Source organism: Ixodes scapularis, unplaced genomic scaffold (assembly GCF_016920785.2).
Source record: "Ixodes scapularis isolate PalLabHiFi unplaced genomic scaffold, ASM1692078v2 PGA_scaffold4__175_contigs__length_147842914, whole genome shotgun sequence".
Lineage (NCBI taxonomy): Eukaryota > Metazoa > Arthropoda > Arachnida > Ixodida > Ixodidae > Ixodes > Ixodes scapularis.
In genome coordinates this window covers 53212779-53239969 of record NW_024609879.1, presented here as the reverse complement: position 1 = coordinate 53239969, position 27191 = coordinate 53212779, and the positions used below count along the sequence as shown (strand labels likewise).

Genomic DNA, 27191 nt, shown 5'->3' with positions numbered 1-27191 from the left:
CTTTCTCTTTTTTTCCAACTTTGACACGAGGCTTTCGGCGATTTCCGCAAGATGTCCTTCTGAATACCCCGCGGTCTTGTGTGACATATTTTGGGCGGAGTGTGACAGAGGGATCAGCAGGGAGTTAGTGGAACCATGGGGCTTTAGAATCTTCAGGTATCTGGACGATTTCTTGGTTTTAGTGAATCGGCCCATGAGTGCGAATGAAGAGTCCATAAAACGCATGTTAGAAGTGTTCTCGAATAATGCCAATGGGTTGAGTTTCAAGCATGAAGAAATGAAAAATGGGCACCTCTAGTTTTTGGATTTAAATTTTAAGTTTGAGGAAAATCACGTCTGCTGGAATTTTGAGCCAAGATCAAAAAGAGGTGTGCTTCCCTTCGATTCTGCACACTCGAAGCTGGTAAAGAGAGGAGTGGCAACTTCATTGATGCTCGCAGCGCTAGAAAAATCACGTGAACACGTTGTTGGTTCAAGCTTTCTCACCCAAGTCTGCCGCCTACAAAACGCGGGGTATTCAGAAGGACATGTTGTGGAAATCGCCGAAAGCCTCGTGTCAAACTTGAAAAAAAAAAAAAAAAGTGAATCGGAGGGCATCACGCAGTATAAACAGAAAGTGGCGGTTTCGCCGTACATTCCCAGATTGTCCCAAACTCTCAAAAAGATAGCCGGACATTTCGGCGTTCCTGTAGTGTTTACAGCCCGTCGAAGTTATCCACAATATATCCATGGGTGAATAACAAGTCACGCAAGGCGGAAGCATGCACGAAAAAGCATGCCAAGAAATATGTAGAATGCGAAACAGCGGTAGTTCACAAGATACCAACGTCATGCGGGAGAACGTCTATAGGGCAGACGGGAAGGTGCGTCAACGAGAGGGCCAGGAAGCATGACTTTTCTGTTAGGCGGTCACCCTGGGGAAACTTGGCCGTTCATTGTGATCGGTGCCTATGTTCTCCTGCACTCGATGAAACGCAGATTTTGGGACGATATAAAACAAGACCAGAAAGAGAAAACTTCAAGGCTTTTAAAATCAGGGTTAAGGGCGATGCATGTTTCAGCACTTCCTCACTCCTTTTATCAGATAATGAATTTCAATTCATCTCACGAGAAGTTTGATTACAAGCAAATGGTTGCTTGATTGTGCTTGTTTTTTCGAATAAAAATTCAGTTGAAAGTAGTGCATAGTTTCGTCTATTTCTTCTGTTGTCCTTGTTTTCTGGCGCTTTTCAAATCTAAGATGTACCAACTTGCCCAACTCCAGATTCTTCTACAATTTATTTCCTCTACATCGGGCTCTATTGTGTCGACTAACAACGCTCCCGTTTTAAGGGTTTTCTTGGTAAACTGCATCGCAGTTTGTAACTATCGTGCTCATCAGTACACGTACGCCTTGCGCGTTAAATGCTGTCCGCAGGAAGTGAACGCGCTCTTTGGAAGTTTCCCCCTTCGCCCAGGCATGACAAGAGGGTGTGCAGGATTCTAAGAACAGATATGTGGAAGCAAGTAAGCAGACTCAGAGACTCCTTGAAGGTGTGGTGTTTTCGCACGAGTTCCAGCAAAAGAGCGTCCGAAAGGATGTACGAGGAACCCCTCCGGTTGGCCTTCCAGACGGGGAATTTCCTGGGGGAAAGGTTTAGGATCACGCTCCCCAAAAAGAAGAAACAGTGCGCTCCTGCCCCATGCGAGCTCATGCTGCTGGGGGATGCCACAGTTCCACCTGAGGTGAAGAAGGTATTTGAACATTGTCTCAAATTGAACATTGGCACGCAACCAAGACTGAATCCCATCGAGGAGATTGCCCTTGTTAGGAGTCTTGCAGATCACGTTGTGCGAGAAGAAAAAAAAAAGGTGTCTCTCCGAAGCGGTGGACGCACTCCGGCTCCGGACGACAGTGCAGAGAAGTGAACCGAGGATCAGCCGCGTCGTGTCGTATCTTCAGGAGAACAACCTGAAACTTCTCACGGGTGACAAAGAAGGGGGGGGGGGGGGGTTCGTGGTACTCCCTCAGGGACTCTACGATGAGAAGTCATCGAAAGCCATCACAAAGAACTTCAGGCAAGTGGATGTCTCTCTTGAAAAGATCAAGAAAAAGGCAGTGGAGATGTGTGAACGGCTGAAACTATCCTACTTGGCCAGGGGAGTGAAGGGTTTCAAAAAAGCTGAATTTAGATGTGTTTTTTACAGCTAGGACCCACAAAGTCGAGTGCCCGCTCAGGACCATAGTGACAGAGAGTGTATCATGGCAGAAGGAGGGGACTGGTTTTCACAGCCTACATTTGTCAGGCCTTGTGCTCAGGGATTCCTTCTTTGTCCGGAACTCACAGGAGGTCATAGAACATCTGAGGGAAAGAGGGTTCGGCTATATTCCTGCCTTGTCCATCGACGTAGAAGATCTCTTCTACTCCATTCCGCACGAACTACTATTTCCCACTGTAAAATAGTGCATTGAGAGTTCGGGAGGAACCGCGTTTAGGAGTTCATGTGGAACAAGTGTTGAGTCTTTCTGTGAATTGCTTGCCTTGTACCTTGAGTCTACGGTGGTTTCATTTAGCAATGAGTTCTTTGTACAAAAACGAGGGATATATATTTGGTCCCGGGTTTCCCCGCTCTTGTGTGACATATTTTTGGCGGAATGTGACAGAGGGATCAGCAGGGAGTTAGTGGAAACTGGGGGCTTTAGAATCTTCAGGTATGTGGACGATTCTTGGTTTTAGTGAATCGGCTTATGAGTGTAAATGAAGAGTCCATAAAACGCGTGTTAGAAATGTTCTCGAATAATGTCAATGGGTTGACTTTCACGCATGAAGAAATGAAAAATCGGCACCTCCAGTTTTTGGATTTAAATTTGAAGTTTGAGGAAAATCATGTCTGCTGGAATTATGAGCGAAGATCAAAAAGAGCTGTGCTTCCCTTCGATTCTGCACTTTCGAAGCTGGTAAAGAGAGGAATGGCAACTTCATTGATGCTCGCAGCGCTAGAAAAATCATGTGAACACGTTGTTGGTTCAAGCTTCCTCGCCCAAGTCTGCCGCCTACAAAACGCGGGGTATTCAGAAGGACATCTTGTGGAAATTGCCGAAAGCCTCGTCTCAAAGTTGAAAAAAAGAGAAAGTGAATCGGAACGCATCACGCAGAATAAACAGAAAGTGGTGGTTTTGCCGTACATTCACAGATTGTCCCACAATCTCAAAAGATAGCCGGACGTTTCGGCGTTCCTGTAGTGTTTACAGCCCCGTCGAAGTTATCCAGATTATGTCCAAGGGTGAATAACAAGTCACGCAAGGCGGAAGCATAAACAAAAAAGCATGCCAACAAATATGTAGATTGCGAAACAGCGGTGGTTTTCGAGATACCAACGTCATGCGGGAGAACGTATATAGGGCAGACGGGGAGGTGCGTGAACGAGAGGTCCAGGGAGCATGACCGTTCTGTTAGGCGGTCACCCTCGGGAAACTTGGACGTTCATTGTGATCGGTGCCCATGTTCTCCTGCACTCGATGAAACACACATTTTGGGACGATATAAGACAAGAAGAAAAAGAGAAATTTTCGGGGCTTTGAAAATTGGGGTGAAGGGCGATGCATGTATCAGCACTTCATCACTCCTTTTATCAGATAAGGAATTTCAATTAATCTCGCGAGAAGTTTGATTACAGGCAAATGGTTACTTGATTGTGTATATATATGTTTGTTTTTCCGAATAAGAATTCAGTTGAAAGTAGCGCATTGTTTCGTCTATTCCTTCTGTTGTCCTTGTTTTCTGGCGCTTATCGAATCTACGTTTGAATTTCAAATGTTTTTTTTTAGTCGGGTTACCCGAATGTTTTAGGAGGATTTAGCACCGCTACATAAAAGTCACGTATTTTACTATCCTTTTCTGAAGTTGGTTACATTCATGATATAACTCGACAATTCTGTGCAATTAAGCACTGCGTTCTTACATTTATAAATTTTTTTGATAAATTAGTTCATATCCTAAGAAACGCCAGATCTGTAGAAAAGAGCGGATCAGCACACGCCCGTGGTCTCGCGTATTGGCGCAACAATAGTTCTCGCTGCTTACAAGCAAACTCTCAGCCCTTCCACTTGGATGAAGAAGGAAGGCCTGCGAATCTGTACTATTGGGGGAATGAATTAATATCCGGCCGCTAGTCGGCAAGCCAAAGTAGGAAGGCTGGAAAGGTTGGCGCCATATATGATCGACAGCGGCAACCAGACAACCGACAAGCCGGTTTTGTGGTTGCCGCCGTCGCTCATAGATGGCGGTAGCTGTCCGGAGTTTCGTGTTGTCATTTGTTCTCCCACGGAGACGATACTGGGGAAACTAGCCCTTAACAGCTCCCTTGTAAAGAATCGGATTGACAGACTTTTGTTAACTAGGCAAATGAAAATGCGACAATTAGTCGCATATGAATATTTCACAAGTGTCAATATATAGAACTAAAATCCACGCGCGCTAATACGACCGCATTCAGATACAAACATCAAGTTATTGCAATTTAATTACATCGAGTTGAACCTATAATGGCTCAGAAATATATAAGAACCGAATCGGTGCTCGCGAATCATTGATGAAATATTCACAGCTGCGAGGTCAGTTTCCAAATTTCTTATGGTAATAATATTTGACGTAAAACCAAGAGGAAATAAACTTGAAAATAACACAAAGAGAGAAGTATGTGACAGTACTAGAAGAGGGATGTAAAAAAATGCAAAAAAGAAAGTAAAAAAAAACTTTATAGACAATTAAAATTCAAACCTCGTCTGAAATCTGAAGCTACATATTTTTCTTTCAATATTTTGGCATGTTTACGCTATTGTTTTCTGCTCGCACCGCACACGGCGCTAGACGGCCTCGTTGGGTAGGCTCTATTGAGGATTGTCTCTCAGCCCGTAGTGCAAGCAACAAAACAACAAACCATGCGACGCTAGTTGTGTTTTACGTGTGTGTGAATACGTGTCTGTGTGCGAGTGTATCAGAGAGAGCTAGGCCGCTTGTGCGAGCGCTAAAGCTTTCAGAGAGGTTCCGTCGGCGCCGCAAAGTCTTAAAAAGTAATTCTAATTGTGCCTGAAATTTTGCAATTTTTGACGGCAGAAAGTAATTAAATCACAATTACAATTTTTTTAGCCGAAGGTAACTAATTAGAATTACAAATTACCTTAAAGTAACTAAGTTACAGTAATTTAATTACCATAATTGAATTACAACCCAAGCATATCCGGAGGCGATCGAGTCGAGCGGAGAAATGTTCTCCCGGAGCCACCGGAAGTCAGCGTGTCCGTGACCACACACGTAACAAAAGTAATTTGCTACAAACATTTTCTAACGGATTGCGTTAAAAATTACTTCCGCGAAAATGTTATGCGCCAGTTGAAAAAGTATTTGAAAAAGTAATAGATTACAAGTAATTCGGTACTTGTAATGGATTCTTCCGTAGTCCGCTTGCTGCCTCTCCCCCTGCGCGAGCGCTGGCTTGCTTGGCCGACTGCCAGATACCCCAGGTTACCCAAGGCCAGCCTCCCCGTGCGTGCGTGCGCGCGACGCATAGCAACCGCCTCGACAATGGCGAATCCTTTCGAAGTCCGGAACACCTAATTGAATTTTTCTAGCCGTGACGTAAATGGAAAGCTGCTGTGTGTTTCAAGAAAAAGGCGAATTTCGTTACTGTGTCTAGTTATAGTTAGTCCATATCGATGCTCGTAGGATCCATCACCCCAATCTCTACCTTTTTCTCTCACTTGGCTTTCGTAGGGCTATGAGCTCCGTCAAAATAATCACAAAGGGGAGCGTCCACCCTTTTGCGGCAGCATCGCTCCGTCTGCAAAGGCTCCCAATAGATTTGGAAGCATATTGTCTAGATTATAGTATGAGTTTAGACATTGTATAAACATGTCACGACGTCTCCCGGTTCAAGATATCCAACAAGTGAAAATATTTTAAAATAAACGATGACCTTTTTTGTTCATTCGTTTCTTAATGAGGTCCTGAGACAAGGTACCCTACTCTTTCCTTGTGTATACGTTTTTCAGCGCATTAAGTTTTTACGGTGCTCACACCGACTGCAGTCTCGAATTTGAACGTAGACTCACATCGACGACGAACCAATTGAGATAAGAAAAAAATATAATTAACACGGTAGCAAACTCAACGTATTGTATCGATCAGAAACGCTACTTGGAACATTCCATGTGAGCACATGCCGTACAGCGTTTTAGAAAATATCGTCTGCGCATGCGTAGAGCCGAGAGACCTCTGGTTCCAAAGTTTTGGGGATACAAACGCGTGATTGGGCGCTCGAGCGAAATACGCCATTGCCTCCCGTGAAGGGAAGATTGTTTCTGTTTCCTGGATGCAGTGGCCTGTGAGTGCTTGTTCCCCCACCGTCCTCTTTGTACACGTTGTGGCTTATCTGCAACTTACCTTTCCCTCTTAAGCTTGCACAAAGATGCGTGGTTTCCCATCCCTCCTTGTGGCCCTTTACATTTTCATACCAATACATTCCGATTTAGGCTTTCTTCAGGAGCAGCAGTTATTTCTAAAAAGGTGGCTTGGCTTCGGACCCTACATGGACACCGATGATGGAATTCAATTTGTGCATTCACTAAGTCAGCGCGTTTTGCTCGGAATCGACGTATCTCTTTTGAACTAGCGATTAAAAACCGAGGCCGAAAAATTAGACCACACTTGTGAATAGTAAAATTAAACAAATGCTTTAATAAAATATTGTGACTCTCCAGCTGTTGGAACTCGACAGCAATTTGGTAAACGTAAAATATGTTTTCGAGATTGCAAAACAAAAACCTGGTTTACAAACACATATCAACACTCTGACATTTCTCTAACCTTACAGATCGAGGTAACATAGCGGGCGACGTGGTGCTTTGAGCTTTTTACGGATTTCTTTGTAACCCTGTTTATAAAGGAGAGTTTGACTACACTGCGCAAAACGCGGAGGAGACGCCTAGACGCGTCGCCACAAGAACGCTTTATGCGGGTCGGCGCAGGTCCCTTTGCCCTTCGGCGCGAAAGGGACGGGCACCTGGCCAAACTTTGATGAGAAACTGCCCCAAGCCAAATGCCTCGCCATTTCTCTGAAATTGGAGTCAGCAGGAAATGATACTGAAGCAGCATTAAAGCAACAATTCCACACAGCTGTGGACAGTGTTACCCAAGACGCTTCGCCGGAACAACGCGAAAGGCTCTTTGAAATCCTTACAAAACACCACGTTGCTTTTACGACGGTGGAGGAAAAAGCGGGCACCTGCCCACACCCACACGCCCAGCATGCCATCGAGCTACGCGACGGGATCCCCGTGGCGTCGCGGCCCTTCCGAGGCCCCCCCCCCCTCCCCCCCCCCCTCCCCCCCCCCCCCCAGCCGACCGGGAATCCATCATACGACAGGTCGAAGACAACCGGGAGCTTGGAATGGTTTGCCAAAGTCAGAGGGCGTTTTCAGATAAGTTCAAAAGAACCGTGTCCGGTGACCATTTCGATTTTGATAAAAAAATTCTTAGCTGACTTTATGCCCAGACAAATAAAACCAATGCTTGCTTTGGAAAAAGAAAAGAATTTGTCTTTGCAAAATAAATTGGTAAGCACACTTTCAGTCACGTGCGCGTTTGGCGTATCATCGAGATGCTGGCATTTTGGGCGGCTTCACCGAAATATTTTTGTAGATACGTTTCTAGAAATAAATACTAATAAATTAGGCATAAGAAAAGTTACCAAAGAGTATTAATCACCGAGTATTATGGCCGTTATTTTGAGAAACACAATCACAAAACACTGCACATTGAAAAATAACGCTCTGGTATAAAGATTTTTTTTCTCCGTATGTATATGCTAAGATCTTCAAACCTTTCCAGTGTATTGCCCTGTATATTGTGCATCTGTGCAATAAATATTGTTGTCCTGGTTACCATGAGAAATTTGCATGAATTGCTCACACAGGGGCATTTAACTAAATATGCATTATTTTGAAAATTATTTAGAAAAAGGAAAGCATTGATATTCTTTGAACTCTAAAAAATTAACGCTTATGATATCTACTAACAGAGCCTTCGAAACATAATGCAATATTTGTGGGGCTTTGAAGTTATAAAGCGAGATATATGGCCAAGTTGACGCTAACACTATGGCCATCAGTAAGAAGTGCACATACATGCTCTTAACAATTTCATTATAATTAAAGCGCGTAAAAATTCTATGGGGTGGTCAGGAAAAGTCAAATTGACAGCACAGAAATGGACGGTGGTTTTGAAAGGAAAATTTCTAATACATTTTTGTGCAACCGACCCAGAATGCCCATGGGCCGGAGCGATCGTGAGACGCCACCCTGTAACATTCTTCGCGCTGCCTGTTTCAAGAGCCGGTGTGTAGGTTCCCCGTGTACGTGTCTTCAAGGAAGCAAACGGAGCGAGCTTGCGAAAGGATCAGCCCATAACCTTGGCAGTAAGATGATATGGGAGGTGGCGCGTGGCAGAACCTCAACATGCCAAGCCTGTAAGCGCCAATAGATCCGCCGCCGTGGAGGGCCGCACCAACGCGTAGCAATTAAATATACTTAAAAAAAAGAGAAAGAGTTCCAATTGACTGAGATTTACTGTGCGTTTTCAGGTAAAATCAAACAACCATGTCCGGTCGATATTTTTCTCTTTTTTTTTTCAAAAGGTATACTTTGTGTTTTGTTTTTTGTGCAACCAAAAAAACATTCGAACATTTTTGCGGAAAATAAAATTTTCTTGAGGAACAAAAATCACGACGTCGCTTTCGATATACGGAACCGTGCCTATGGATATTTATAAAAGAAAACTGTTGTCGCCTTCGGTTTAATATTTTTTGTGCAGAGCCTGTACATAAAATAAAATGAGGTAAACATTTATTATCGAATACGAAGCAAATCAGAGTTTTATGAATCCGGACCATAAAAGACTGGAAATTCAATTTTTTTGACAAGATTTGGACACGTCTGTTGAATATTCGCATACATTTTTATTGCAATTAAAACCGATAACATTTCTAAAAAAAATACACTTAAATGTACCCAGGTTACCGATTTTGCAATAATTGGAAAATCAGTTTAAAATGAAGGTACCCTAAATTTGTCTTGTACTTTTCACAGATCAAGGCTTATTACCTTTCCTATCATACCCTTCAAAAGTTATTTGCAATATTTTTGTATTTCCGATTTTACAGAGCGCTAAATAGACGAAATTGCCGTAACGGGAATAGATGAAAAAAAAGACGTTGCCGTTTTTTTAAACAAGGGCAAGAAAGAGGGCCGAAAAGTATAAAAATCAGTGAAGGAAAAGCACTGTGGCAGGATTTCGTGAGAAGTAAGAATTCACACAAAAGAATATAGGTAAGTTTGAAGAACAAGTCGACAATTTAAAGACAGATTTTTCGGATCAGTGAATTTCAGTGCCTGCCCTTCGTAGGGAGGCTGGGCGGCTGACGACCAGGTATAAATAGTGATAAGAAAGAGCACAGGTTTAAAGTGGTACAATAGAAACGAGTTTAACGAATCAAGATTCCGTGCGCACATTCGGCGCTTGTCGCGTGCATTCTTTCGGCCGGACGCTGACCTCAGTCGGTCATGGAGCTCTCCCGGAACTCCGAGGAGGAACATTATTTTCCTATTTCGCCTGTAGCAATCACTGTTCGTTTATTCTCAGTGGCACCGCAAGTTTGCGACCTCGATCTGCTTTTCGCCGCCATAGACGAGGATTACTTTCAAAGATATATATTTTTGCGCGTCTACTGTTCTTGCTAAAACAGCTGTGGTTACGAAGTGTCGGACCGCGTCCACTGCCACAAGTGAGAGGACTGGATTCCCCGCAAAACAGAAACAGGTACCCACTCGTTTGCTTTTATGTCCCTGAGCACTTTTACGTCAGCTTTCGGGAAGTGAATTAGTTTCACGTTCGGCAGTTTAGTGTTCAATGGAGCAGCCATCTCTGACGCCGACTTGATCACCGACGTGGTGGGCCGTCAGAGATTGTACAATGTTGTCAGGTGCTTCACACGACCCCCGATTTTGTCTCGGAACTAGCTCATCAGCTAGCTTTGGGGGGAAGGCCGACCCGACATGATAGTAGCGTGATAACTGGGTGGTGATGTGCCGCAAGTGGAACTGTGCTTCCACTTAGGAAAACAAGGCCCGTGGATTTTTCGCCCAGAAGACTGGAAGGCGGAGCTGGACGGTGGTGGTCAAGCTTGCGTCGTCGGAGGAGTTGCCCGCGCTCTGGTACATTGTAGTCGGACGTCCGGGTCACCAGTTTGTCGGCGGTGTGTTCGAAAGCGCCGGAGAAGAAAAGAAACGTCAGGCTCAGAGCTTAGACAAAAGGCATATATTCTCTTACTTCTCGGGGCTCCCGAGGCCACGCGGTAGCCTAAGCTGGCGAGCTCACCGGCACCGCGCTCGGCGCAGTGGAGCCTGGGTTGTTTAGTCTGGAAGTACATTCACTCGGGTAGACTCTAACTCGGGTGTTTTCTACTACATCTGTGGTTGTGGCACCTGTCAGCTCTGCTACAATGTAACCTAACTCGGGACTGGGGCATGAAAAAAAAACGTATACATAAAAGAGGGAGTTCTTGAGGTGCTGCGATTTTTTATATACTGTGTGTACACAGTTTGAACAGGTATTTTTGCTCTGCCTCTAAATAGTGCATAAGTATACACCAATTACTTAATATAGGTAATCACGTGTTTTCTATACCACCTCCGTATTCCTCTATGCCCGCCTCCTCCTCTGTAGACTCACCTCCCCCTCCAGACTCTCATCATCTCCTCCTTTTCTCTCCCCTCCTCCTCGACCATCCCCTCTTCTTCCGTACCCTCCCCTCCTCCTGTGGATAATATAGAATATTATTTTTTTTTTCTTCTTCCTCCTCCTGCGGTTATGCTGACACCGATTGCATTGGCCACATCACGAAATGCGGGAATGGGCGCCTAAGAGCTGCGCTCTAAAATAACTTTGTAAATCGATTTCCTTTGGTCCCCAGCACATCAAATATCGAAATATTGTTCAATTTGATTGGTCTCAGTATCTGTCTCATGAGCGGCTGCATGCCCAGAAAGAACACACCACATTTCAGTATCATTATTCTGGAATACTTTTTTGAGCATCTCTGCCCAGCCCCGCTCGCGGGGACCGAGACCATTGTTGAGGCTATGTGGCTGTCACCTCCGGACCGTTGGGGACTTGACAAATGTGCGCGTCTTACTCCACTCAACTGTGGGACGAGAAACAGCACGTGGCTTCGACAGATTTCAAAATTATTTGCCGGCCCTTTCCCAGGGGTCAGGAGGACGTAGGGCTCAAAAGAACATGACAGGCGACGGGTTGAGACCTTTGACTTCTTCGGAATTTGATTGAAAAGACAACTGTTCCCTACTGTGTACATAATTACCCGTATTCACCAGGCGCACAAGGCGCGAGTAGCGCCTGTTTGACCACCGAAAAGCGACGTCGTCAAATAAAAAGATCAAGTGGCGAGCGATGGTCGCCACTACGTGAGCTCTTGGTATTCACCGGTCGTATTTAGGGCTTAGTCGCCTCGCGCGACTAAGAAGTTGACTAACAAATCTTAGTCATGGGGTAGGACTAGTTTAGCCGGTGTTTAGCGGGTGACTAGCGGCTCAGCGCCATGGCCGACTCGTATCACCGCTGACCGCCAGCGCTAACGGAGCACTTACTGTCTCGGAACACTGGGGGACACATATAGCAAGAGTCGGAGGAGCAAATATTGTAGAAAATATAGCCATGTTCGACAGCCAGAGATACCTTTAAAGCGATTTCAGCACGGCGCTGGACGGCGAGAAAAAACGCATTTACGGGCGCTTCCATTTTTGTTTATGTCACTGGCACTGCGACTTCCGTATTTCTTCCCTACCTTTCTTTTAATTTTTCTTTGCAAAACTCTGTCTCGGGCAATTAGTCTCTCATTGTAACGTTTTCTTCCTGATAAACATCTAAATATTAGTTTTTATACGATAAACTACCCATTTACGCAGCGGCGTTTAAGTACGCGTGCGCGTGACCTAGCTTTTTGTGTCAGTTCCGGTTTTAAGTTCGGACTAGATAGTCACCCGATCGCTTTTTGCTCGTGAATACCGCAGAACTAGTGGATTCTTAGTCGCTGATTTTTTCTCGTACTTCGCGACTACTTAGTTGCAATGCTAACTTTAAAACAGCGCTAGATAGTCACGACTAGTGAATACGGCTGAATGTGTATGTAATATGTAAAGTGAAATAAATAGTATTCTATTACGGATTCTCCCCTAAACCCACCTTCTTCGTTAGTCCCTGCCAAGCTGCCAGTTTCAAGGAACAAGACCGACGAAATCTTACTCCTCCTGCAAAATCGGTGAGACAAGGCAGTGCGCTGTGAGTGCCACCTCCCAAACCAAGCTGTGCCATACTCTCAGAAATAAAAAGGGTATACTGTTCCCCCGTGTTCTATATACGACATCCCAATACTTGAATTCGACCTACAGCGCGCTGACGTTGAACAGACGGCCTCAACTTTTACGAGGTGCTTGACAACGGTGAAATATACCTCATTAAAGGGCTAAAGAACGTATCAAAGGCTACAAAAAAAAAAACCACTGATGTTTTGCAGCATTGACAGAACACGGTCCGACGTCAACAGGTCAACGTCGGTTCGACGTCAGCGCGAAGTACGTCGAACTGAAGTTTTGGGATATTATATATGGGACAAGAGGAGTAAGGATATGCTTTTTTTTTCTGAGAGTGCACAGCTCTGATCGCTTCGCATTACATTTCTGTTCAGCATCTGTGCGTTGCTGTGTTGTGTGTAAACGCCAGAGGAAAGTGAAATCTAGAGAAATTCAAATATTTTCAAGCGAGAACCGCCTTTTAGACGGTGATCAACACCCGACTCACCAAGTATACCGAGAAGCACTCCCTCCTCGCCAGCACTCTGTTCAGCTTCTGGCCACACACGTTTACGCAGGACGTCCTCCAGTGGATAATAAGGACCTACTAGAGAACCCCCAAAGGGCCAGGCGCGTTGCATGCTCGCGTTGGGCCCGGGGGGCCTTTGACAACGTCACGCACGCCAGCGTCCTCGAGGGTCTGAATGGTGTGCAGTGCGGCAAGAGATTTTACGACCGCGTGAGAAGCTTTGTGACGGGGAGACATGCCACTCTAACTCTCGGCATCATCACTTCCCAGCCAATCACCTTGCGCCCGAGGGAAGCGCCTCAAGGCGCCGTGCTGTACCCACTTCTGTTCAACCTGGCCATGCGGGACCTCCCGGCAAAGCTAAACGAGAAACCAGGCATCGAACAAGCCATCTACGCCGACGACGTTTCCATCTGCTGCAAGATGGGCAGCGACACTGAAGTCGAGGAATGGCTGCAGAGGCCATTGGACGTTATGGTGGTGTATGGAGCGCGTTTGAGCCTCCTGCTCGAACGCGCTCCGGAGAAATCGGAGCTGCTTATGTTCCGCAATCCCTGGGAAAGAGTCATTAGGAGCATCAAAGTCAAACTCGACGACCAACCAATACCGAAGCCTAGCATGGTCCGGATCCTAGGGCAGAATATACCCAAGACAGAGATAACAATGGTGAGGATTCGGAAGCTGGCCGCCTCAAACGAACGAGTGCCTGGTGTGTTGTGAAGGATATGTAACAAGGGGCACGAACTTAAGGAGAAAGAAGCGGTCCGGCTGGTGCAGGCGTTCGCGATCTCCCGTATTACGTACGGGACGGCCTACCTTCAGCTCACGATGACTGAACAGGGAAAGCTGAACGTCATGACGAAGGAGGCCTTTAAGTGGGAACTGGAATTGCCAGAGGGTACACCTTCCAAGCCGATCGTGGAGGTGGGTGAACACAACATTTTGGAGGAACTGAGAGACACACAGACTACCGCGCAAATCAAGTGGACGGACTTGACGGCCAACAGCAGGTGGCTGCTTGGGAAGCTGAACCTGGAAGCTGAGGGGAACCGAGCCCCTCCATTCGAGGACCTTCCTCAAAAAGTCAGAGCAAAGCTCAAGATCAGCAGAGTACCGAAAAACATGCATCCGGAGAGCGCCGCCGACAGAAGAGCAAGATCCGAGGCCCTGGGGCGCACGTGGAATCGCAGGAGCGGAACCGTGTACGTGGGCGCGGCCCGGGAACACGACGAAATCGCCATGATGTCCATGATGTCCTTTGGCAAAAAAGAAGACGATGAGTGCAGCGTCGGTGATGAATATCATTCGGTAACCCACGTTGAGATGGTGGCCATAGCGCTGCGCATCGCTTGGAACCCGAAGGCCACCGTGCTTACAGACTCGCAGGCAACGTGTCAAAACTTTGAGGTGGGCTCCGTCGGACCCGTAGCAGCAAGACTGGTTTGAAAGCACTCACTGCAGTCGGTACATGTCGTGTGGCCGCCAAGTCACGGGGGACAGAGGGGGAATGAGGCGGCTCACACCACGGTCCGAAGTTTACTTGCCAACTGGGCCACCCCTACCCCCGGCGATGACGCTGACGTAGAGGCATATCATACTCCGAACGACTAAATGCCACGCGGCTCGCCAGGCAGCGGTTCTTTCTGCCGCATAAGAATCTCTCGAGAGAAGAACACCTTATAGGAAGACTCCAGACGGATTCACTGCCAACGCCAGACAGACTCAACGAACGCGTGGCACCCCTCGTCCCACCCGTCTCCCGCATGCACGCTCTGCGGATGCGAAGGATCGATGAGTATCACGTCGTGTGGGCCTGTCAGAAGATCCCATGCCTATCGCCATTCACGAACCCGGAGGCGGTACAATGGGAGGCCGCGTTACGCAGCGAGGACCTGAGCCGACAGCTACTGCTGGCAACGAGAGTGGCGATAGCGTCCAAGGCCGGTAAAGCTCCGGAATAGGGCAGCAACTTATCGTTTTCCCTATTTTTCTATTCTTATTGAATTCAATGAGGGAGGTTTTTAACAACCACAACCACAACCACACTCGTCTAAACCTTGAGTGCACAAATCGTTCCTTGGGAATGTTTACTACACAACTAGGCTGGCGCACCATGGATGTTATGGGAGACAAATGAAACAGATATTTCGGTGCTGGCACCGAACTATGCACGGCATATAGAAACGGAAAGGAAATATGCCAAGAGCATAATTATAATTTGTTCCATAAGAGTTTAATGCCGCCATGCAAGCAGCCAACTTTTATAGAGGGACCCCATTGGCGGTGACTTTCGTGTAATCTATTTGTCACATGACGGGTTATCACTAACCTCTGGTCCGGGCTTGTACGCTAAGGTGAAGAGTCCATTCAGTTCTCTCAGTTCACATTGACGCAAGCATTTAATCACAGCTGAATAACGGTGGCTGGCCATGCTGCGGCCGAGATGCCTTGAAGATGGGGGCCCAAGGGAAATTATGAAACGGCACAGTTGTTTTAAAAACTGTGGGAAACAATATTCTGCTGTGCAGATTTCTTGAAAGAGCCTGTTCGTACATGACGAACCTTGTGCTTATACTGAGTCAATCAATACTGCACAAATGCGATAAAAGTGTTAACCCAATGCAGCTCCAACAAAATGAATTTGCAATTTACAGCATCCCTATTGATATTGTGTCAGAAGGAAGCCGACACACTGTAGGCAATTATGTGGTGGCCAGCGGAATCTAACTGCCACTTCCTAGACCACTTGAAAAAGTGGATATATCCCGTCACATGAGTGAGTAGTTGGAACGGTAACTGCTCTATACTCTGGCGCACTAACAACGAGCAGTACAGGCAGAGCTGAGGCGTTCTTGCACCACCCAGGAGGGTGAACGCCACTCTGCACCGTAACGCTGCAGCGTGTAGATCTAAACTAACAGATTCTGCTATTATGAGGAAGACACATACGACGTTTATCCTCCTAATTGAATTAAAACATTGTGGCTTTGGCTGCATAGCACGCTGGAGTGACAGAGTGGATGATAGCGCTTGCCCGCCATAGCTGAGTGGTCGAGTGGCAGTGTGCCCCTACATTGTACGCGTTTTGCTGTGCACCTGCATTTTACTTTTTTTTTCTTTCGCTGTGCATCTACATATAATGTCAGATCGTGGCGACTGAAGATGGCGGACGTCTTTAGTCTTTGACCCTGAGCAATTTTGATTTTAGAGGGAGTTTCATATTGTAAATTAAATAAAAGTTTATTGAAAAAAATTATCTGTGGTTTCCAGCAGAGCTTTTGACATCGAAGGCAAGGCAGGTGGTGAAAGTGCTGGTTAAAAAGGTTATACGGTGTCATATATTTTGTTCGTTAACTCAAAACCACAGAATGATTTAGAAAATAAGAATGTCTTCTGGCATTAAAGTTTTCCTACCTTAAAAGGGGTGAAAATGGGGCACTTACAGGGTGGTAGAGGGATTCCGAAACTATACATAGGGCCTCGCAGGTCTCCTGGATAATCCCACTTGCGGGAGACCGCCCTACCCGAAAGGTAACTGCACAGTCGACCTGGACTGGTCCGTGAGCAAGGTACCTGAAATGTTACCAAGCAACTGTAGCCTATAAAAATGCAAAATGTTTGGTTGCAACTGAAGAGAGAATGGTCAGATTATAAGCAATATACTACATGTCGCAAGTTGTATGCGATGCGGGCAGAGGAATGCGCATGTGGCTTCGGGAAGCACCTGCTGTGTACCATCACTAGCTCAAAAAAAAACTGTGTAGAGCTGCACTCTTGCACCCATGGCTCTGTGATAGAGTACTGCCGTCAGGCACATTAACAAGGGGGCAAGCAGGACACAGGTGTACATGAATGTTCCTGACTGCATCTTCCCCAGGTAGCACGACAGACGAACGCCCAACTTGGGCAAAAGTCTGGCAAACATAAGGGCCCAACTTTGGCGGCTTTAGGTTTTTGCACCATGGCAATCATCAGTGCCAAAGTACGGTGCCTAACTATAGCCTTAGTTGGGTGATCCTAGGGCACGCCAAAGTTTGGCTGTTCTCTGGTACGCCAGAGGAGCGCCAAAGTTGGTGCCATGCTTGAGCCATAACTGCCAAAGAAATGCCGAATTTGGGTATTTCGGACATGCCAAGTTTGGCCCTTTTCTGGAATGCCACATTTCTGCCAAAGTAAGTGCTACAGTTGAACCATAACTGCCAGAGCAACGCCTAATTCGGGTATTTCGGCCACACCAAGTTTGGCTTTTCTCTGGTCCAACACAGTTGTGCCAAAGTGAGTGCCAGACTTGCGCCATAACTGCGAAAGCAACGCCTAATTTAGGCTTTTCGGACATGCCAAGTTTGGCCTTTCTCTGGTCCGCCAGAGCTGTGCCAAAATATGTGCCAAACTTGAGCCATAACTGCCAAAGCACCGCCTAATTCGGGTATTTCAGCCACACCAAGTATGGCCTTTCTCTGGTTGATCACAGTTGTACCCAAATAAGTGCCAGACTTGAGCCATAACTTCCAGGGCAACGACTAATTTGGGCATTTCGGCCACACCAAGTTTGGATTTTCTCTGGTCCGACACAGTTGTGCCAACGTAAGTTCCAGACTTGAGATACCCAGGCAGCACACCATTGTTGGACCCCCGTTGGCCCAATGTTGGCAAAACATGGTTCCAATATTAGTCTGACGTTGGAATTTTCGAAAGCGCCACCCAATCCAATGGTGGTCCAACATTGGGGCCAATGTTGGACCACTGGTTTGCCAACGTTCCAGCCCACGTTGGACCAACGTGGTTTGCGATATTTTATCCAATATTGGCATAGAGGTTTCACCGTTGGCTGAACCAACATTGGCACACAGCGCCCTACACACTGGCTCTTCCAACATTGGCTTAAATATTGGCTATTCCAATATTGGCATCCAGTTTAATACACTGGCTATTTTTTGCATCCATTCTCTATGCAATTATTGGATGCCATTTTTCAGCCAGTGGTCTAACCAGCGTCACAAGAACAGTGCAGGAAACCAAGCAAGTATCTTGCCCTTTTTCCTCGAGCACTGTTTTCTTTCTGATACAAAAATCTAATAAATGCAGCAATTCTACCGTATTTGGACACTTTAGAAATCATTGAAGCATGTCATGAATTGTTTATAACGTTTGACAGTTTATAATTTATTTAAGCCGAATAAAAATATTTAAAACATTGTGCAATCAGGGAGGTCTAGGCAGACTCGGTAGTGGACAGGGCAGAGGGCTGGGCGAAGGGCTGGGCAAAGGGATTCCACGCAGGGGCCTGGCCACAGGATTCTGAACGAGACAGAAGCCTGGGTTTGGATTCAGGTGAAGAGTTCCAGAGGCTCTCAGTTCTCCCTTACGCTTGTTAATAATGAATATCAAAATAAAACATAGCTTCATTATAATTCGCCGCCCTTTAATTAACTAATCAATTAATCGGTTCAGTTACTCTTCAAGTTTAAAATCTCGAAAGGCTTACCGACTTTTTTATCTTTAGTTTTCCACATTATAAACTTTCTTTTCCAGTGAATTATTTTTCGTTATTTTGTATGTAAAAAACTGAGTACTGCCTTCTAAAATAAACAGATGCGCAGGTAAGACTCCGGGGCCGGCTTGCTGGAATCAATGTCTCAGCTGGGACTCGGTGAAAGAAAGCACTGTAAAGGCTGGAACGCGCTAGCGTCTTGAGTCGAGGTTTAGTCCCGCTCAGCTTGTACGCTGGCTTTGGCAGTGCTTTCTTTTCCCCCGTCTCAGCTGAGACGCTGTTCCTAGCAAGACGGCTCAGGCGTTTACTATTATTTTGTTCGTCCGACTTGTCCTTACTCTGAGCTCGATCGATCTAGATTAATATATTCATAGTGATTTAAAAAAAAAATTAATCAAGTAGTTTAAAGGTTATTTCATAAATTGCTCAGCTCTACTCTTGCTTCATCATGGCGTGCCTTAACCTTTCATCTAGCTTTAAGAAGTCTTAAGAATTACAATCTCGCTATTTAAGTTCACACCGATATTTCTACGTTGATTTGAAAAAGAAAAAAAAACGACTTTAAGATTTACGGTTTTTGCGGCACGGAAGTATGTAGTTATGAATGTACCCATATTGCCTCCATAATATTTACAATATATAAATTCAACTGCTGGCCTCCCTCTTCAACTCACCAGTGTCAAACGCACTACTAAATTAACAGTTCGATAAATACCCCGTTATGCGTAAGAACCTGACAGTTGAACAGAACTGGATGCTTGAATCAATCAAGAATTTAAAATAAATCACGCACATAAAATAGCTTGTCGTTTAAAGACAATTACACTCGCCGAGCGCGGTGACATAACTGACACTCCACTCGCACCCAACAAGCCGAACCTTGTCAAATAAGCAGTGTTGTACGGAACGGCGTTCCAAGGAACGGCGTTCCTGGAACGCGTTCCTTTCAGGAGGAACGAAGGAACGCCGCCGTTCCATTTTGCATTGGTGGAACTGGAACGGGAACCCGTTACAGTTTTATTGAAACGGAAAAAGGAACGGCGTTCCTTTTTTTCGTCCAGTGGAGTATTTTGTATTTTATTTCTGAAAGGGAAACTCTAAAAGCATAAAAACAATATCCATCTATACGAAGAGCAGGATTTCGTTAACTTTTTGGTTACATACCATGTGGTTAATTTTGTGTGACACTCGCTCGGTGACAGTCGGGTGCAGGAGAGCTAGTGGACATCGATTCTTTTTTCAGTGTCCGAGACTGCGGTACAGAAAGCCAAACTTTTACTCGAAGGAAAAGACATAGAAAGAAAGGCGTTTCAAACTCTGCTTTCTTTGCTTCCACGAATCCTCGTACACCCAGAAATCTAAGACCGACCGCACCATCACTGAACATCCACAAATAGACCTACAGTTACAACAAAAGAGCAGGTTACCCGATATCGAACGCACCCTTGTATCCCGATTATTGGTGACATAAAATATACACAAAAATTAATTTTTACTTCTTCTCCCCTTGTTCCCTATCTTCTAACTGAACAACGAATCCAACCTTCACGAAGAAGGACTTGTACTTTTCAAGACTGACTTTCCAACAGCCCTACCTTCTTCACTTGCTCGTCTTGCGGACAGCAACATCGAGAAGAAACTGTTGTTATGTTCGAACAAGTGACTTCGTTAGATTGAAACCCGTGAGGTTGTTGTGAAACGCTCGTGCAATGTGGGGTAACAGTACATTTGGCTCGTCTGAATCGCCCACCACAAAATATCGTTAAAAGCTGAGATTTTTAAAGGTGAATATATCAACAAATGAAACACTCCGTCCGCTTGTCTTCTTCTCTTGGTGCATTTCCATCACTGCATTCAAATTTGTATGTTGCCATTTGATGGGATAGATAAAAAACAACAAAACCCACTTTGTTTGACCTAATTGTATATGATAACCGTCAAAATACAAATGTAACGTATATGTAACGATACGTTCTATTTATTTAACTGTAACGGGAACGAGTTCCTTTTTCACATATGGAACTTGTAACGGGAACGCGTTTCAAACATCAGAAGGAACGGGGAACGAGCTTTCGTTCCTTTTTTGGAGGAACGTGTACAACACTGCAAATAAGGACTATTCAACGCTCTGTGGTATTCGGCTTTGAAGATACCGGGAGGACTTTTTACTACATTACACATCTACCACCCAGACGACAGCCATATTTTAACAAGAAAAGTGAAATAAAATTGACTTCGAACACAGAAATAACCAATCAAAATGTCTCTCACGGTCTATTAGAATAAAAAGCACTTACAAATAGCGCTCTACAGGGCCTTTCGGGCCGATCGCTGTGAATTACACGTTGAACTCGTCGGAGACTCCTGGCACAGAGTTCGACACGGTTCAAACTCATCGGATAGTGACAAAACGTACAGTCGGGAGCAAACGTTTGCGGGGCACGGGAGCGCGTGCCGAAGTGCATCGCCGCGCCGTACGACGGCGCGCCGCCGCATTAAGGAGAGACAGTTTGCGCATGCGCGCCTTTCGTGCTCGCAATCATGTCTCTTTCGCTCGTTTCTTTTCGACGCGCTCCTGATAACAGGAGTGGGCGCCAGGGGCGTGAGTTAGCGCTTCGCTGGCTGTTTGCTGCGCGTCTGCTTCAGCCGTCTCAGTCACCGCGCTTTGTCACGGAGCTCGTGTGTGTGTGTGTGTGTAGCGGGGGGGGGGGGGGGGGGGGGGCGGGGGAGGGTAGCCAGGCGCCTTGTCACCCAGAGCGCCTGCTGAGGCAGCTGAAGAGGACTCGGGGCATGACAGCCAGCGAAACGGCAACTCGCGCCCCTGGCGCCGATTCCGGTTATCAGGAGTGAGTCTGACAGAAACGAGCGAAAGAGACATGACTGATAGCGCGAAGGGCGCGAATGCGCAAAGCGCTTTTTGATACGGTGGCGCGCCGTTGCACGGCGCGGCGATGCATTTCGGCACGCGCTCCCGTGCCCCGCAAACTTTTGCTCCCGACTGTACATTGCGTAGCAAGAATACCGCTCCCCATGGTCAGGAGGACCTCACCTTGTCACTCACATGGGAGAGAAGGCGGTCCGTCGTGGCTTCGGTCCGTCGAAGCTAGTGGTCACATGTATGCTCACAAGAAAGGAAGATCACCGATGTGTAGGCGCTGTCGAAAGAATATCCATGGTCCTGGCAATGCGCATGTTGAAGATCGTGGATGGCGCAAATGCCCAGCCGCTTCGCCTGATAAGAACAGTCTGCCAAGCAATCAAATGGACGCAGACAACTTAGAAACGGACACCACCGTGTCCTGATATCCGGATAATAATCTTTCCATTGTTGTTCCTTCGAGAAAAGAACTATTTCTGCCACAATAAACAAAAAAATCACGCATAAATTGCGAAGCGCATTTGCCAACTTGTAGTTCACGGATGCGGGTGTTGGAAATTGAGGAGACCGTCCCCACCGCCTTCCAGTCGCTACCTTATCGTGTGGCCTTGGTGCACGCGATCCCACTTTCTGTGTGCGTGGGTGTGCGTGTGTGCGTGTGTTTCGCGGTCTGGACTCCATCACCCCTAAGCTGAGAGTGTAGAGGAAGCTAAGAAGCTCGGTGGACTACTCCTAGGTCTATTTTTAATCACGTGATCACGCTCTCTCCCGTAACCACGCGCAGAGAGCGGTGCAAGTGATGACTCGTCCGGCCGGCGCGTAGCTTCCACGGCACTGTCAGGCTTAGGAATGCGGACTGTCCTCCTCCCTCAAGGACGCCGAGCCTTCTTCACTCACAAAGCAGAGATTTAGACCGATTAGTGACGACGTGGGGAAACCGGGCGGGCGGGGGGAAGGGGGGGGGGGGGGACTCTTTTTTTATCACCCTCTCTCGCCCTTTCCCAAGCCGTTCCGAGGCCGTCGGCGAAACCCTCCCATGCACACTTCTCTCTCTCGAATTCTTTCGTTTGTTTCTGCTGGTATTTTCCATCCGGGTTTCCAAAAAACCAATGTAGTAGAGATTGCTTCGACATGATAACCCAACAGCAAGAGGAAGAAAAGGGGCTGACAGAAACGAAGCTCCAAAATCAGCTCGGAGCGTAATGTCAAAATTAAAAAGGGACAATAATAAATCTATCAGTTTAGAAAGAGTTAGAAACGTAAAGACGGGGGACGGGATGCCTTTTGCTGTCCGTACCCTGTCTTTACGTAAATAGCTCTTTCTAAACTTATATCATTACCAACGCGCTCACTAACAAGAATAATAAATCAAATGCGGAAAAAAGGGGCTAGACCAACATCCAACATCCGGCTAGACTCTAAATCAAGACCAATATTGTCGTCTGCTATCAGCGCCTTTGCGCCATGTAGGAGGCATTCGGGCTTTTATTGTGGCACCAGTAGTGCCATAAAGTCATAGAGCCGTCATTGTATAACCACATTTCGGAATAGTGTCTCGTTCGAGTCAATAGCAAAGAAGTTTTTCACCTGACACGAGGTGTAGTCCACAAGCCCGTAGTTAGGGTACGAAGCTTTGCTGTCGAGATCATAGAGTCAACATAAGAATCTATTATGTTGACTCTATAACCCGGACATCGTTTCTTTTTTCTTTTTTTCGAGTTGGCGGTCCAGATGAGCCCATATCGCTGGCGACTCCTTAATATGCACAGTGAAGGAGCAAAACTTCGCCAATAAGTTCTGTACCTTGTCATTGTCTCGTTAACTTGGCAGAAAAGCACCTGAATCGCGCTTTGGAAAAATAACATAAACTTTACAAGCGCTAGAGCAATTTCAACTTGTTGAGGTGAATTGAACAAGCCTAAACCAGCCTATTCCAACATGCTTCCACTACTAAGCCAATGGTATTGTCAGACTAACACACACTGACCATTATAGGCCACTGTGTCCTTGAAATGACGATGAGCCAATGGTACCAACAGGACAACAGTGACTATTATAAGCTCGTGTTTATCTAACATTGCCAAGTCAACAGTGCCCATTTTATGCCAGTCCCCATCAAATATTGGAATGCCAACGGCACGGACAAGCCAACCTTGACCATTTTATTCCAGTGTTCATCCAATGTTAGCGAGCCAACGTACTCAAAGGCCAACATTGTCTGGTTTACGCATTACTTTTCCAATATTCGCAAGCAAATGAAACTCGCAGGCCAAGATTGCCCATTTTATACCAGTGTTCATCCAATATTCGCAAGCCAATGGAAATGACAGGCCAACATTGCCCAATTTATGCCAGTGTTCATCCAATATTCGCAAGCCAATGGAAAAGACAGGCCAACATTGCCCAATTTATGCCAGTGTTCATCCAATATTCGCAAGCCAATGAAAGTGTCTGGCCAACATTGTCCATGTTTTCCCAGTGTTCGTCTAATACTTGCAAGCGAATGGAACTGACATGCCGAGGTTCCCATTTTATGCCAATGTGCTTCCAATATTGGTTGGTCATTGGAGAAGCTGGGCCATCACTGAAGATTCTATATAATGGCATAGAAAATATTGGGAGCAGATTGGCTAAAGTGGACCATCATTGGACCTTTTTTTGACAATGCTTTTTCAATATTGGCCCAACACCTTGTGCTGCCTGGGTAACTACCAAAGCAACGCCTAATTTGGATATTTTGGACATGCCAAGATTGGCCTTTCTCTGGTCCCCCACAGTTCTGCTAAAGTAAGTGCCAGACTTGAACCCTAACTGCCAAAGCAACGCCCAATTCGGGTATTTCGGCCACACCAATTTTGGCATTTCTCTGGTCTGCCACAGTTGTGCCAAAGTAAATGCCAGACTTCAGTCATAACTACCAATGCAACGCCTAATTTGGGTATTTTGGCCACGCCGAGTTTGGCTTTTCTCTGGTCCGCCACAGTTGTGCCAAAGTAAGTGCCAGACTTGAGCCATAACTGCCAAAGCAGCGCCTAATTGGGGTATTTCAGACGTGCCAAGTTTGGTTTTTCTCTGGTCCGCCACAGTTCTGCCAAAGTAAGTGCCATACTTGAAGCATAACTGCCGCAGTAAATCTTAATTTGGCGATTCGGGGCATGGAGAAGTTTGGCTGTTCTATGGCAACCCACAGAAGTGCCAAATAAGTGCCAAAAGTGGCAAAGAAAGCCGAGAGGACTGCCCAACTTTGGAATATCTCTGATGTGTCACAGAAGTGCTCTTTCACGTGCTCCAGAAGAGAATAAAATTAAATAAGGTTGGAAACACGATTGTCAGATGTCATCATCTCCGTTCCCAAGCAGCACGGCAATACTTTGCAGGACCATGCCAGTACCGGCCGAATGTCGGTTCCAATATAGCTCAAATGTCCAGTATTGCACCACCGTTTGATATCCGGCAGGTAATGCCGTACAGGCGTTTTTCTCCGGCCTAGCATTCTCGCAATACTGTGCGAATACTCTACGATACGCCTGCTCCGTATTGGCCAAACGTCGTGCAAGTATATGTATGTTGCATATCATTTGTAACATATCCAATCACATATACGGACAAACAAAATTTTTCCGATCGCTCCAAGAAGTTTATTAAACCACTATCATTACACACAGTGTATTCTCGGCATATTTACAAAGGCCACACTTCTTTGTAAACGAAAAGCAAATTATAAAATAGAGTTAACACTGTCCTCGTGCCAAGCAAAACCCATCACACAAAAAAACCACGAAGATTGAGAGGAAAGCAGGACTACTATCAGAAGTATGCTTGCAGTGTACTTACTAATAAAATAGCGATATCATGTAATCCTTGATAGACGCATAATCCAACTCAGGCACCCCACAAACACACTTAAGAAAGAATGTTGCGCACATTCAACTGACGCCTCGTCATCGGCGAAGAGCAGTTTTTGTCGAAGCGTGTCCAACAAACACATCACAAGAATTCCACGAACTTCGGTGAAACAAAATGGCTGACACCGAAATATTGGCAAGGACGTATTCCGGCCGTTTACGACGAAAAAACACGGCAGCGTCTGCAACGCACGAAAGGAACAGACACTGAAGAGCGCATTTCGAAAACCGGACCTACGTGGCCCGCCTGTTTCTATAACTAGGCAAACGGCGAAAACAGCAGCCGCAGTGATCCTATCAGCGTGACAGAGAGAGTCACGTGACAAATTTTCGTCCAAACATTTTTGTCCTACTCGTTCTACTTAGACAGGTCACGCCGGGTCACGCATTTCGCTCCACCCTTTTGATTTGCTTAAAGCGGCTGTGGCGCTCGCTGACAGCCACACGAAGACACAAAAGCAGGTGGGGAGGATTTGCAAAAGGCGAGATCGAAGGGGCATCAACAACGCATGAAAACTAAGACCGCTTCTGCCGGTGACCTTGTCGCCTTGCCTTCAGCGTTCGGCTTCCATTGTGGGCCTCAGAAAGATAGTTTCCTTTCTTGAGAGAGAAATGGAAGGGCTGCTTATGTTTTGCGCTCTTGTCGCCATCCGATAGGCCTCGATTATTTCTCTCCCGACTCGCTCGCAGCGGCCTCCCATGGCTGCCCTGCCGCCGAAATTAGGAGCACATCCCGGACATTTTCTCCCGTGAATGACGATCGGGTACTGAGAATCCGAAGCCGCTCTTTCGGCGTCCATTTGGTGTTCTCGGAGTCGGTCGTTGAGGCATCGCCCCATTCTCCCGATGTACGTGGCCCCGCAGGACAGGGGGGTCGCGTACACTTCCTCCACTTCCTCTTCTTTCCCTAAGATTTCCCTTTCCGGTACTCCAAAGCAGCAGGCGGGCTTTGAGCTTAAAGCCTAAAATAAATGTCTTTGAAGTTGAATGATTGTCCTGTTTGTATCGTCTCTTTTGTGTCTCCAATTTCTAAATGTTTAAAAAGTATCAACACGCTAAAATAGTACAAGTTCCGGGATTTCATTTTCACTCCCCAAGTGTAATGCGGGAGCCGCGCCACGGAGCACCGGTTGTTTCCGCTCTTTGTTATCGCTAGGATTTGACGGTGCTCAATCACAATGCAAGACACACACAGAGCCACGATTGCTTTTGCAATGCGGCGCCTAATAATGATATCTGTTGAGGAGACGTGCGCACATCAGCCTCGCGCAGTAATGCGCGAGACTGATGTAAGCAGTCGCCCGGTGCGACTAAATCGCATCGCAAAAAAAAAAAGTAATTAGATGGTTAATTTGACATGCGCGATGAGTGAGTCCAACGCCTTCGTTGGCGAGTCGCTTCTCAAAAACTCTCGCTCTGAACCCCGTTGACTGGCTCAGCCTCTTCGCGACTAGATCGCATCGCAAAAAGTCGGGTCAGAAAGCGACTGCTTAAATCCCGTCGCTTTTCCCGCGATGGTCGCTTTTGCGATAAAAGTTACCGCGTGACTAGATCGCATGGCCGGTGTGAACGCGCCTATAATGTCGAACCAGTCTGAACGCGCAAATAATGTCGAACCAGTCGAACCAATTAAGAGACACCCAAAATAAGATAAAGTGGCCAGCCGAATAGAACTTGATTTCTATTTTATTAAGATGAAGACCACCCGCGTACAACAAATACCTCATCAGCCGAACTCCAAGCCTAGTTTCTTTGGCAACTTCGGCCCGTAGCTGCCAGATGACAGCCAAACTATCGGGAAGCGAAGCCTAACTTTGGCACTTGTTTGGCGACTTTGGCCGGTAGCTGCCAGATAAAAGCCGAACTATCGGGAAGCGAAGCCTAACTTTGGCACTTGTTTGGCGACTTTGGCCCGTAGCTGTGAGATGACAGCCGAACTATCGGGAAGCGAAGGCTAACTTTGGCACTTGTTTGGCTACTTTGGC

At 46.3% G+C, this 27191-nt stretch overlaps 1 pseudogene; it reads left to right on the top strand.

Annotated features, from left to right (window-relative positions):
• Positions 1-14054: 14054 nt before the first annotated feature.
• The window catches only part of LOC120850413, a 110792-nt pseudogene continuing 97655 nt past the window's right edge, over positions 14055-27191 (top strand).